This window comes from Alligator sinensis, unplaced genomic scaffold (genome assembly GCF_000455745.1).
Source record: "Alligator sinensis unplaced genomic scaffold, ASM45574v1 scaffold642_1, whole genome shotgun sequence".
Classification (NCBI taxonomy): domain Eukaryota; kingdom Metazoa; phylum Chordata; order Crocodylia; family Alligatoridae; genus Alligator; species Alligator sinensis.
The window spans coordinates 52,994-63,717 of NW_005842289.1; the positions used below are offsets into that span (position 1 = coordinate 52,994).

A 10,724-nucleotide genomic window follows, 5' to 3' on the forward strand; every position below is an offset into this window, starting at 1 on the left:
CAAGTAAGTAATAGGAAGTGACATTCGTAGTTTCTTGCTGAGACGCTTTGGAATTTTAGACCTTGCAAGTTCTGCTGTTAATGCACCAGTATCACTGTAACAGTACTCAGTTAGTGATGCTTGTGGTGTGAAGATATTGATGGTTTAAGAATAGAATTATGCAAGACAAACATCTAAATCTGCTTGATGGGCCCAGGGAGTCTGCATATCCATGATATCCCATATTTACTTGCCTATCACACATACCGTTCCCCCAGAAATAGCCTTCCAAAACTGGGGTTTGTAGCTTAAGTGAGAGCTGATTTTTCTTTTTTTCCTGCCCAAATTAAAAGCGTGAAAATGCTGTAAGGTGACTACTACTGCTTTGCATTCCCACTAGCAGCTACATGGAAGGAGCAGATGATCAAGGAGGGGTTGTAGTTCAGTGGTTGCAACCCATTTTAATTCTTTTTTCACCCAAAGTTTAAACCCAACTGCCAGAAGTGGCATTTCTATTCAGGCAGCCCTAAGGGAGTTGGTTGACTTCATGCCTTATTATAACCTACCTGATTCCTACTATTCTGTCTTCCATTCCATAAGTGTTAATGACCATCTCTCTCTAAGTCTTGATGTTTTACTAATCAGAGTACCCCCTCTTTGTCAATTTTGTTGTCTGTTATCTATTTCTGGTCTCTCTGTCTTTCTCATTTCACAGTCCTGCAGACTTTTTTAGCTCTCTTTAAAATTTTAAGTCCACCTGTGGACATTGATCTTCAGCAAGAGCTACAGTTTCAGCTTCTGGCTAAACAGCCATGAGCTGCTGACACTAGCTGTGAAATGCTTAAAACTGTAGCTTTTGCATGAACAGGAAAGGGCGAGTGAGTGAGCCACAATTAGGCTCTGTTCTTGCTGAATGTATCCATAAGTCTGGAAAAAAAGTTTTTCTTCATTTTACTTTTCCAAAAGGCATAACTCTGGGGACTTATTGGGGGTGTTTGGTATTAAAAAAAAAAAAGGGGGGGGGGTAATGGGACAAATTGCTGCCTTTTCCTATAGCACTTATAAAAGAATGAACAGAGTAATTGAATCAGACTGTATTCTGTTGTGAGAAGCTGTCTACCTACTTTCCAAAAATGCCTGGCTATGCTTTTTAAGACCACTTTTCTAGTAGCTTAAACAGGGTGGACCAACTCGTTTTGGCAGACATGCCACAAATTAATCCCAGGCCCACCCTAATTGCCATTCTGGTCCTTTTCCTTTACCTGATCTGCTGCTTAACATTCTGCTTCCTGCCCTGCGCTCCCTGCCTGATCTGATGCTCTCCTTTCTGCTCCCTGTCCTATCTGCCAGTGTTCTGCTTGTCACCTCCCCAATCTGTTACATGCTACACAGAGGCTGCCTGTGCCACTGGTGGTCTGCATGCTGCAGAGTCGCCACCTCTGAGCTAGAAGACAGATTGTGAGGACAATGAAGCATTTGTGTGTGTCTGCTCTTTGGTTTAGGGTTGTTGGTTGTAACTGTGTTGGTCTAAAGACATAGGCAGACAAGATTCTCTCCATATTGCCTGAAGAAGGGTGTTTGTGCCTGAAAGCTTGCAAAGAACGATTTCTCCAGCTATTTAGTTGGTCTAATAAAAGACATCTACCCAAAGAACCTAGCCTGCTCTTTGGTAGCTTATTAACATTGCTTTTCTAGGGTAGAATTCCATTTCCCTTTGTCCACTGAAGCGGCAGTTTTTTAGCTGTGTACCTTGGTGTTTCTGGTACTTAACCCCTGCACTGGGGACACCTAAGTGTGTTCACATAGATTGAATGTATGCAGTAAGCTACCCACTGCCTGGACATGTACTTGAGTGCAGGTTCAAGGAAGAAGCAGCGTAAGGGGGGTCTGATGACCATCCTGTGTCTTAGTCCCAGCAGTGAAGTGGCTAGAAAGCAAGAGACCTGGGTTCTTGGCTACCCTCGTCCAGAGAGAGTTTGAACCTGCATCTCTTAGACTTTCCAGCACAGTGCTATAACCACCATGCTGCTGTCTAAGCATTATCTGGTCCCCTCTCTAATGCTCCTTTGAAAGCTATGCTGCTGCTGTTGCTTCTTGCATTTAGTCATTGGATAAAATGGATGGAGCGCAGTGCTTTGGGAAGTTTCTGCCTCATTGGGTGCAAGGATCCAGATTAGAATTCAATTCAGCATCTGTCTAAGAGCTGCAAACTCTTGCTTGCTTTCTTCCTCCTGGTCCCATGCCTTCCTCCCTTGGATTCCCAGAGAGGAAGAAGTATACACCCCATATGAAAACACTTAGGAATCTTATCCTTGGTCTTGGTTCAGCAATTTGTTAGCTATGGACAAAAATATGGGTCTTTAGTTGTGGTTCCCATGTCAGTACATGTAGGGTTTTTTGATCATGGACAGAAGACGGATATCCATGTTCCTGTGAGACGTATTGGCAGCTTATGGCATCCTCCGTCATTGTGTTACTGATAAGTCATTGTGACCTGTTATTTAACATGCATATTGAACTAGTATGAGATACTGGCAAATGCTATGGGCTTCAGTAGTAGCAATACATGACCACCCTAAATATGAAGCATGAACTGTATTCTTGGCTGACAGACTCTGTTAGAGTAGAAGTCTTAGTTCAGACACAACTTGAAAAAAATAGTATGCTGTTTGTAGGATGGGGAAAGTGCTAGGTCACTGGGTTGCCCCCCCCATTTAGTCAAGATCACACTTCATGTGATCTTCCTCTTGTTGCTTGACATACTTGTAGAAACCCTTCTTGTTACCCTTTGTATCGCTTGCTAGCTGCAACTCCAATTGTGCTTTGGCCTTCCTGACTTAATCTCTGCATGCCTGAGCAATATTCTCATACCCCTACCTACTAGTTTACTTCTTGTAAGCTTCCTTTTTATGTTTAAGCTCACTGAAAAGTTCCTTGCTAAGCCAAGCTGATCTTCTGCCATACTTGCTAGTCTTCCTGTGCATTGTGATGGTTTATTCCTGTGCTCTCAGTAAGGCTTCTTTAAAATACAACCAGCTCTTCTGGACTGCCTTCCTTCTCAGACTGGCCTCCCAGGGGATCCTGCCCATCAGTTCCTGAGTGAGTTGATGTCTGCTTTTCTGAAGTCCAGGGTCCTTACTATGCTGCTCTCCTTCCTTTCTTCAGGATCCTGAACTCCATCATCTCATGTTTGCTGCTGTCCAGGTTGCCATCCACAACTACATTACCAATCAATTTTTCCCTGTGTGAGAGCAGCGGGTCAAGAAGAGCACAGCCCTTAGTTGGCCTCTCCAATACTTGCACCAGGAAGTTGTCCCCAACAGCTTCTAGAAACTTCCTGGACTGCCTGTGCAGTGTTGTATTGCCCTCCCAGCACGTCAGGGTGATTGAAGTTCCACACGAGACCCAGGACCTGTGATCAGGAAACTTGTACTAGCAGTTTGAAGAAAGCCTCATCCATCTTATCTTTGTGGTCTTATAGCACACACCCACCACTACCTCACCCGTGTTGTTCTCCCCTCTGACCCTAACTTAGAGACTTTCAACAGGAATATCTTCTGTTACTGGAACTCTGAGCAACCATACAACTCTTTTACATAATTGCAGCTTCTCTTCTCCCCTGCCTGTCCTTCCTGAACAGTTTATACTCATCCATAACAGTACTCCAGTCATGCACATCTCTCTTATGCCAATCACATCACAGTCCTGTGACTGTGCCAGAACTTCCAATTCTTCCCAGGTTCTGTGCATTTGTGTACAGACACCTGAAGTAACTACCCAATTGCCCTACTTCCTCAGGAAGAATGAAAAGGCCTCCCCTGTTGCCCCTTCTGCTTGTGCTTCCTCCAGGTCACCCACTTCGCCACTTGCCTTGGAGCTTTGCTCTCTATCCCCCTAGTTCAAAGCCCTCCTCTCAAGGTTAGTGAGCCTGCTGCAAAGATGCTCTTCCCTCTCCATCAGGTGGATCCTGTCTCTTCCTAGAAATCCTTCTTCTTGGAACAACATCCTGTGGTCGAAGACACTAAACCCCTGCTGGTGACATAATTGGTGAGCCCAATGACACACTGATAATTGTGTATTTTTGTCTTTTGATAGATTTTCGTTGTGCATTCATTCTGGTATGCAGTTGTTGTTTGGTTTCTCCTATATATTTTCCGTTTGGGACTTTAGTGCACCGGATGAGAGAGATTTACATATCTGGAGGTGCAGGTATAAGATCCAGGAGCGGTGATGGTTGTGCTGTAAGCTAAAAAGTTTGTCCTCTCTAAAGGCCTTAATTTTATCCAGAAAAATACCCTAATAAGATACTACAATGTGGAGAACGAGAAGAATTTTTCCAACACCTCCGTCTCGAGGAATATTTCTACAACCAAAATGAATCCACTTTCAACAACACTTCATCCTGTGACAGCATTGAGGAAAAGATTAAAACTAAAAAAATTAAAAAAAAAATCAAATTGGACTTCACACAGTGGACAAAATTCAAACCTTGAGCTCTATATTGACTGCTTCAGGGAAAGAATGAACAATGAAATAATCAATAGGGCTGTGTGGAATTTTGATGAGTGTTTTGTGTCTAAGCTGTTTTGACACATTTTGAGCTTGAAATAGCAAAATCAAAACAAAACAAAAGGCTCTGAAACAGCTTCAAAATGAAATGAGGGCACTCAAAACATTTCGAAATGTTTCGGGTTTCAAAGCAGCCTGGTGGTGGGAGGCAGGGGAGAGCCAGGGCTGTGCTCCAACTGGCTCCACCAGCCCCACAGAGCTCCACCTGCCTTCCCAGCGCTGCCCTTCTCCCGGGGGTGCAGGTCCCCAGATCTGCACACACAATGACAGGAAGCTCTCGCTCAGCCTGGGGCCAGTGGCAGCACCAGTCTTCCTGTCACCGTTCTTAAGCAGCAGTGGCAGCCTCATGTCATCCTGAGTGCAGATCTGGGGGCCCGCACCCCCAGGAGGAGTGCAGCACAACCCTCCCAGGGGTGCGGGCCCCCAGATCTGCACGCGGGATGATAGCAGGCTGCTGCTGCTGGCAAGTGCACCTTGAGGTGCAGTTTTCCGGAAACCCCTGCACCTATCTCTTTGAAACTTGGCAGGCTTCTCCCCTCAGAAGGGGCTACCATCTCTGCAATTTTCATCCGAATCAGGGAAGAAATGAAAAAGTTATAGGTGTTTTCATTATTCCCCATTATAGCCTATGGGCAAAACATCAAAACAGTTTCAACGAAACGAAACGGGACAGTGCTTCAAAGTGAAACAACACATTGAAACAAAACACTGTCCCGGCAAAACGGAAGTCGAAATGAAATGGTGCTGTTTCGCACAGCCCTAGTAATCGATAACAAACACTACCATTACAACCTCTCCCTCTCAGAAAGAAGGGCCATAGAATTTCTAGGATCTAGCCACCAAATAGTAATAAAACCAGCACATAAAAGAGGAGCTATAGTTGTCCTTAACCATGAAGACTACATAAAAGAAGCCAACCTGCAACTCTCTGGCACCACCTACTACAAAAGAGCTAGAGGAAGATCCAACACCCCTTTTCACCTTAACTCAAAAACACTACCACATCATTTCCATCTGAACTACAAGAAAAACTACAAAACTTGATCCCCTTGCTACCCAATCCAGGGACCTTTTGCATGCTTCCTAAAATCCGCAAACAAGGAAACCCAGGCAGACCTAAAATATCCAATCATGGAACCCTAACTGAAGAAATATCAGGTTTCATCGAATCCATCCTAAAACCTTTTGTCATCCAAAGAGCGTGTTTTGTCCAAGATGTAACAGACTATCTATGAAAATTTAAAAACATAGACCACCTTCTCAACAATACCCGTCTAGCCACCATATACCAACATGCCACACCAGGATGGCATTCAAGCCTGCCTTGCATATCTACAAGAGCAAGATTACAATTCAGAATACAGACCTAAAGATATTACCAAACTTATACATTTCATCCTCACACAACAGCAATAGCACCAGCACCACTACCACCACCACAGTTATAGGCACCAAAATGGCCCCATGATATGCCAACCTTTTTATGGCCCACCCAGAAGAAGAATTCCTTAAGAACTGCACCATCAAACCCATGCTATACCCAACCCTGCCATATATAGATGGCATCTTCATCATTTGGACCAAACACCTGATTGATGTCCATCACAAATTCAATAACCTCCATCACACTATCTGTTGAATACTCCAGCACCAACATCTCCTTTTTAGACACTATGATCAATTTCTGGAATGGTAAAATACAAGCCACCATATACAAGAAACCTGTGGACCAACATACATATCTACACAGAACCAGCAGTCACCCTAAACACACCGAAAAAGCTGTGATATACAGCCAAGCCCTCCGATACTACTGAATTTGCACTGAAGAGAATACCCATGATCGTCAACTTGTAGATCTCAAAAGGGCTTTTGTCCAACAAGGACACTCCTCCAGAGATGGATCGTACTTTTGAAAAAGTCACCTGAATACCATGTGAAGAATTGCTGCACTACAAAAAGAAAATCATCATGAATCGCACACCATTAGACATGACATACCGTCCTTCCTGGAACCTATGCAGAAAACCCTCAAACGATTACAACCCATATTAGAAGAAGACCCAATCCTTAAAGAGATCTTTCTAGAATTACACATCCTAGCCTTTAAACAAGCACCAAATCTCGCCAACCTCATCACCAGAAGCAAACTTCCTATGGCCTAAAGTACACCGAATGGATCCTGACCATGCCGGGACAAAAAATGTAAAACCTACCAATACATCTCCACTACACCCCAACAACAAAACAATCACCATTCCTTATATCTGAACCTCCAGAAATGTAATATATCTCATCCAGTGCATTAAATGCCCAGGTGGAAAGTAGGTTCTTTGAGTAGATACGATACCTTTTATTAGACCAACTGAGTAGTTGGAAAAAAGTTTCAGGCAAGCTTTCAGGCTCAGTCACCCTTCTTCAGGCATAGAGAGTCTGTGCTCAGACCAGCAGACTCTTTCTATGCCTGAAGAAGGTTGCCTGAGCCCGAAAGCTTGCCTGAAACTTTTTTCCAACTACTCAGTTGGTCTAATAAAAGGTAATCGCATCTACTCAAAGAACCTTGCCTGCTTATGTCCTTAGACCAACACAGCTACAACCCAAAACCCAGGTGGAAAATATGCAGGAGAAACAAAACAGCTGCGTGCCAGACTGAATGCACACCAGAAATCTATCAAAGACAAAAATGCCTTATTAATAGGACTGCGAAATGGCTGTTTCGTTTTGGTATCGGATTCAGCCATTTCAGAGGATGGTGATTTGTTTTGGTGTTTTGGATCACCGTTCCGTTTCTGTTCGGCTGAATCTGCTTTGGAGCTTCGATGCTGTTTTAGTGATTCGGTCATAGGCTACAGTGGGGAATCACTGAAATGCCTATAACTTTGTCATTTCCTGCCTGATTTGAATGAAAATTGCAGGAATAGTAGCCGCTTCTGAGGGCATGAAGCCTGCCAAGTTTCAAGGAGATAGGTGCAGGGGTCTCTGTGAAACCGTACCTCAAAGTGTGTGTGTGTGTGTGTGTGTGTTTTTGTTTTTGTTTTTGTTTTAAGGCCCAGCATGATGAAACCAGCAGGGATCATAGCCTGTAACAGGGCCTTCCCAGTTAGATCTCTGCCTGCCTACCTGTTTCTGGGCCAACCAGCCCCCTCTCTCTTGCTTGCCATGCCTTGATGGAAAACTGATTCAGGTGTTTCCCAGGTGGGAGGCTGCCCATTTAGGTGTCTTGGGGTGACATCCATTCTGCAGCTCCATACCTCCCCTAACACTGCAGCTCATGCCTTGCATATTGCATCCTTCACCCCCTCCAGCTGTGGTCCCTTCTCTGGGACCTTTGGCTACCCCTTAGGCTGTGGCCCTACCTTCAGGCCAGTCAGAATCCTGAGCATAGTTGGAGTAATATATCTTAGCAAGGTTTCTGGTTTAAAAACCCTTCGTCCAGCTGCGGAAGCATCTAGTTGGTGTATCTGCTCTTCCTGAATGGAATGAGTAGTGAAGAAGCCAGAGGCTGGCATGCAATGCAGGCAAGAAAGCCAGTCAGTGAAAATGTAAATTGAGGTGTCAGGGAGGTGAAGGACAGATGGGGTGGGGGGGTGGTAATATATCTTAGCAAGGTTTCTGGTTTAAAAACCCTTCGTCCAGCTGCGGAAGCATCTAGTTGGTGTATCTGCTCTTCCTGAATGGAATGAGTAGTGAAGAAGCCAGAGGCTGGCATGCAATGCAGGCAAGAAAGCCAGTCAGTGAAAATGTAAATTGAGGTGTCAGGGAGGTGAAGGACAGATGGGGTGGGGGGGTGGGAAGGGGGATATACCAGGTAAAAGTGGAGAGGTGCCTGTGGAGTCAGATGTCGGGTAGGTTGTAGTGTGTTATAAATCCAGTGTCTATATAGAATCCATGATTTTCTGTATCTAGGAGGTTGATGAAGTGAAGTTCATAGGCTCGTATGTGGAACTTGGTGAACCCCAGCTGTGGGAGGTTCACCTTGAGGAACACCAGCTGCTCCACCAAACCAGGATCCAAGGAGGCTGGGGAACACCCTTTTTGTCAACACGATGGCAGAAAGGGATCTTGGACTCATTGTTGACTCCAGGATGAACATGAGCCGCCAATGCGAGGAAGCGGTCAATAAGGTTAACCACACCTTGTCGTGCATCTACAGATGCATCACAATCAGGTCCAGGGAGGTGATCCTTCCCCTCTATGCGGCATTGGTCAGGCCACAGTTGGAGTACTGCATCCAGTTCTGGGTGCCGCACATCAGGAGGGATGTGGCTAGCATTGAGAGGGTCCAGAAGAGGGCCACTCGCATGGTCAAGGGGCAGCAGGGCCAGGCCCTATGAAGAGAGGCTAAAGGGCCTGAACCTATTCAGCCCCACAAGAGAAGGTTGAGTGGGGATCTGTTGGCTGTTTACAAACTCACCAGGCGGGGACCAACGAGAATTGGGGAGGGAGGCTCTGTTCCCCCGGGCATCACCTGGGGTTACTAGGAATAATTGCCACAAATTTTTAGAAGGTTCAGGCTGAACATCAGGAGACATTACTTTAGAGCCTGGCATCCCTAACTGTAGAATGGGCTCCCAAATGAGGTGGTACTCTCTGCTACATTGGGGGTCTTCAAGAGGAGGCTGGACAGATATTTGGCTGGGGTGTGATGATCCCGGCACCCGTTCTTGCCTAGGGCAGGGGGTCAGACCTGATGATCTGTTTACGTCCCTTCCGACCCTAAGTACTATGATACTGTGAGGTGCAGTGAGGTGTCACAATATCCCCAGCAATGCTGAACACCCTCTTGCTTGGAACAATGGTCGGTGGACAGAATAGTGTTCCTGGGCAACCGTGGCCAGATCCTTCCGCAGCAGCAGCTCCACGTCTTTGGTGAGATAGATAGCCACCAAGGCCTCAGCACTATGCCCGTTGCTGGGGTCTGGTGCCTCTGGACCCCAACATGGAAGTCATGCCCTTGGCCCACATTGGGAGTGCCTGTCGTGGAGGAGGAGATTGACTGGTGGATGGCATGCTGGCACGGGATGGTGGATCCCCCTCTTCTACGTCCCCTTGCCTCTGCTCTTTTGCCTCCCTGACCCTCTTCACCAGCACCTCCGTTCAGTGATCCAGGGTTTTGCTGGCACACACACTCCCCTTCACCCTCAGGTTGCACATGGCGGTCAGCACCTGGACCGTACTGTACTGCAATGGGTCTAGCCATTTCCTGATGCCCTCCTTCAGCCATTTCACCAGTGCCTGCACCTCTGGTGACAGCAGCTTGCTCCAGCCAGGAACATTGATTCCCTGGAACTTCTCCATTTGGTTCTGAAGCTCTGTCACTATGGGGATCACCTGGCTAAGGAGGGCATTGCCAGCACCGAGGCTCTTAGTGGCATCAAGGAATGGCTTGAGAATGACCAAAACCACTCTGTTTTGTTAAGGAGGCCGCTGATCTCAGTCTCCCAGAGCAAGGCTATCTCGTGGATGGCCTTCTGTTGCTTGACCGGCATCTCAAACATCAGTTCTATCAAGTCTCCACATCCTGCATGATTTTGTCCTGTGGAATGCTCAGCTCTGCCTGTTTGTCTTGCCCCCCTTGATGCTCCAGTGGAAGTAACCTGCCACTCTCCTGCATTTTGAAATGAGCTGGCTGGTTGTGACGGCACCCTCACCGGCAGCCCTGTCTCCCTCCAAGGTGTCGCTGACTGAGGTGGAACTTGTGCCACATAGCAGATGCCAATGAAGTTGGCATAATGGACCGCCTTGACCATACTCACCCCATTGTTAGTGACCATGAACCCGCAGGTGAGCTCGCCTTTCCTGATGAGCCACCCCTGCACCATGCGGTTCATGGCTCCCGTGATCTCCGTTGCCTTGCGGGACTCATCCATCACCTTGGCTTGAAGGAGAGCCCACCGACTGCCTGACTGGTTGCACCAGTGCCCTGTGAGGGAGAGAGAAGCATGATCTCCACCTCGGCTGCTCCAGGTGTCCAAGGTGAGGTGTAAGGCCACCTGCAAACCTGCCTTGCGCAGCTCTTCCCTCAAGTACTCCCTGCATACCTCATACAGGGAAGACACCACTGTCATAGATTCATAGACGTTAGGGTCGGAAGGGACCTCAAAAGATCATCGAGTCTGACCCCATGCATAGGCAGGGAAGAGTGCTGGGGTTAGATGACCCTCGCGAGGTGCCTA

General features: G+C 46.6%; 1 protein-coding gene across 2 annotated transcripts in view; it reads left to right on the forward strand.

The window, feature by feature from the left end:
• MORC2 (MORC family CW-type zinc finger 2) overlaps positions 1-10,724 on the forward strand; it is a 111,252-nt gene that overhangs the window by 5,077 nt on the left and 95,451 nt on the right. For both annotated transcript variants that reach the window (XM_006028088.3, XM_006028089.3), the window contains exon 4: positions 6,722-6,729. The gene's annotated coding sequence lies outside the window, so the exon portion shown is untranslated. The remainder of the gene's footprint in view (positions 1-6,721; positions 6,730-10,724) is intronic.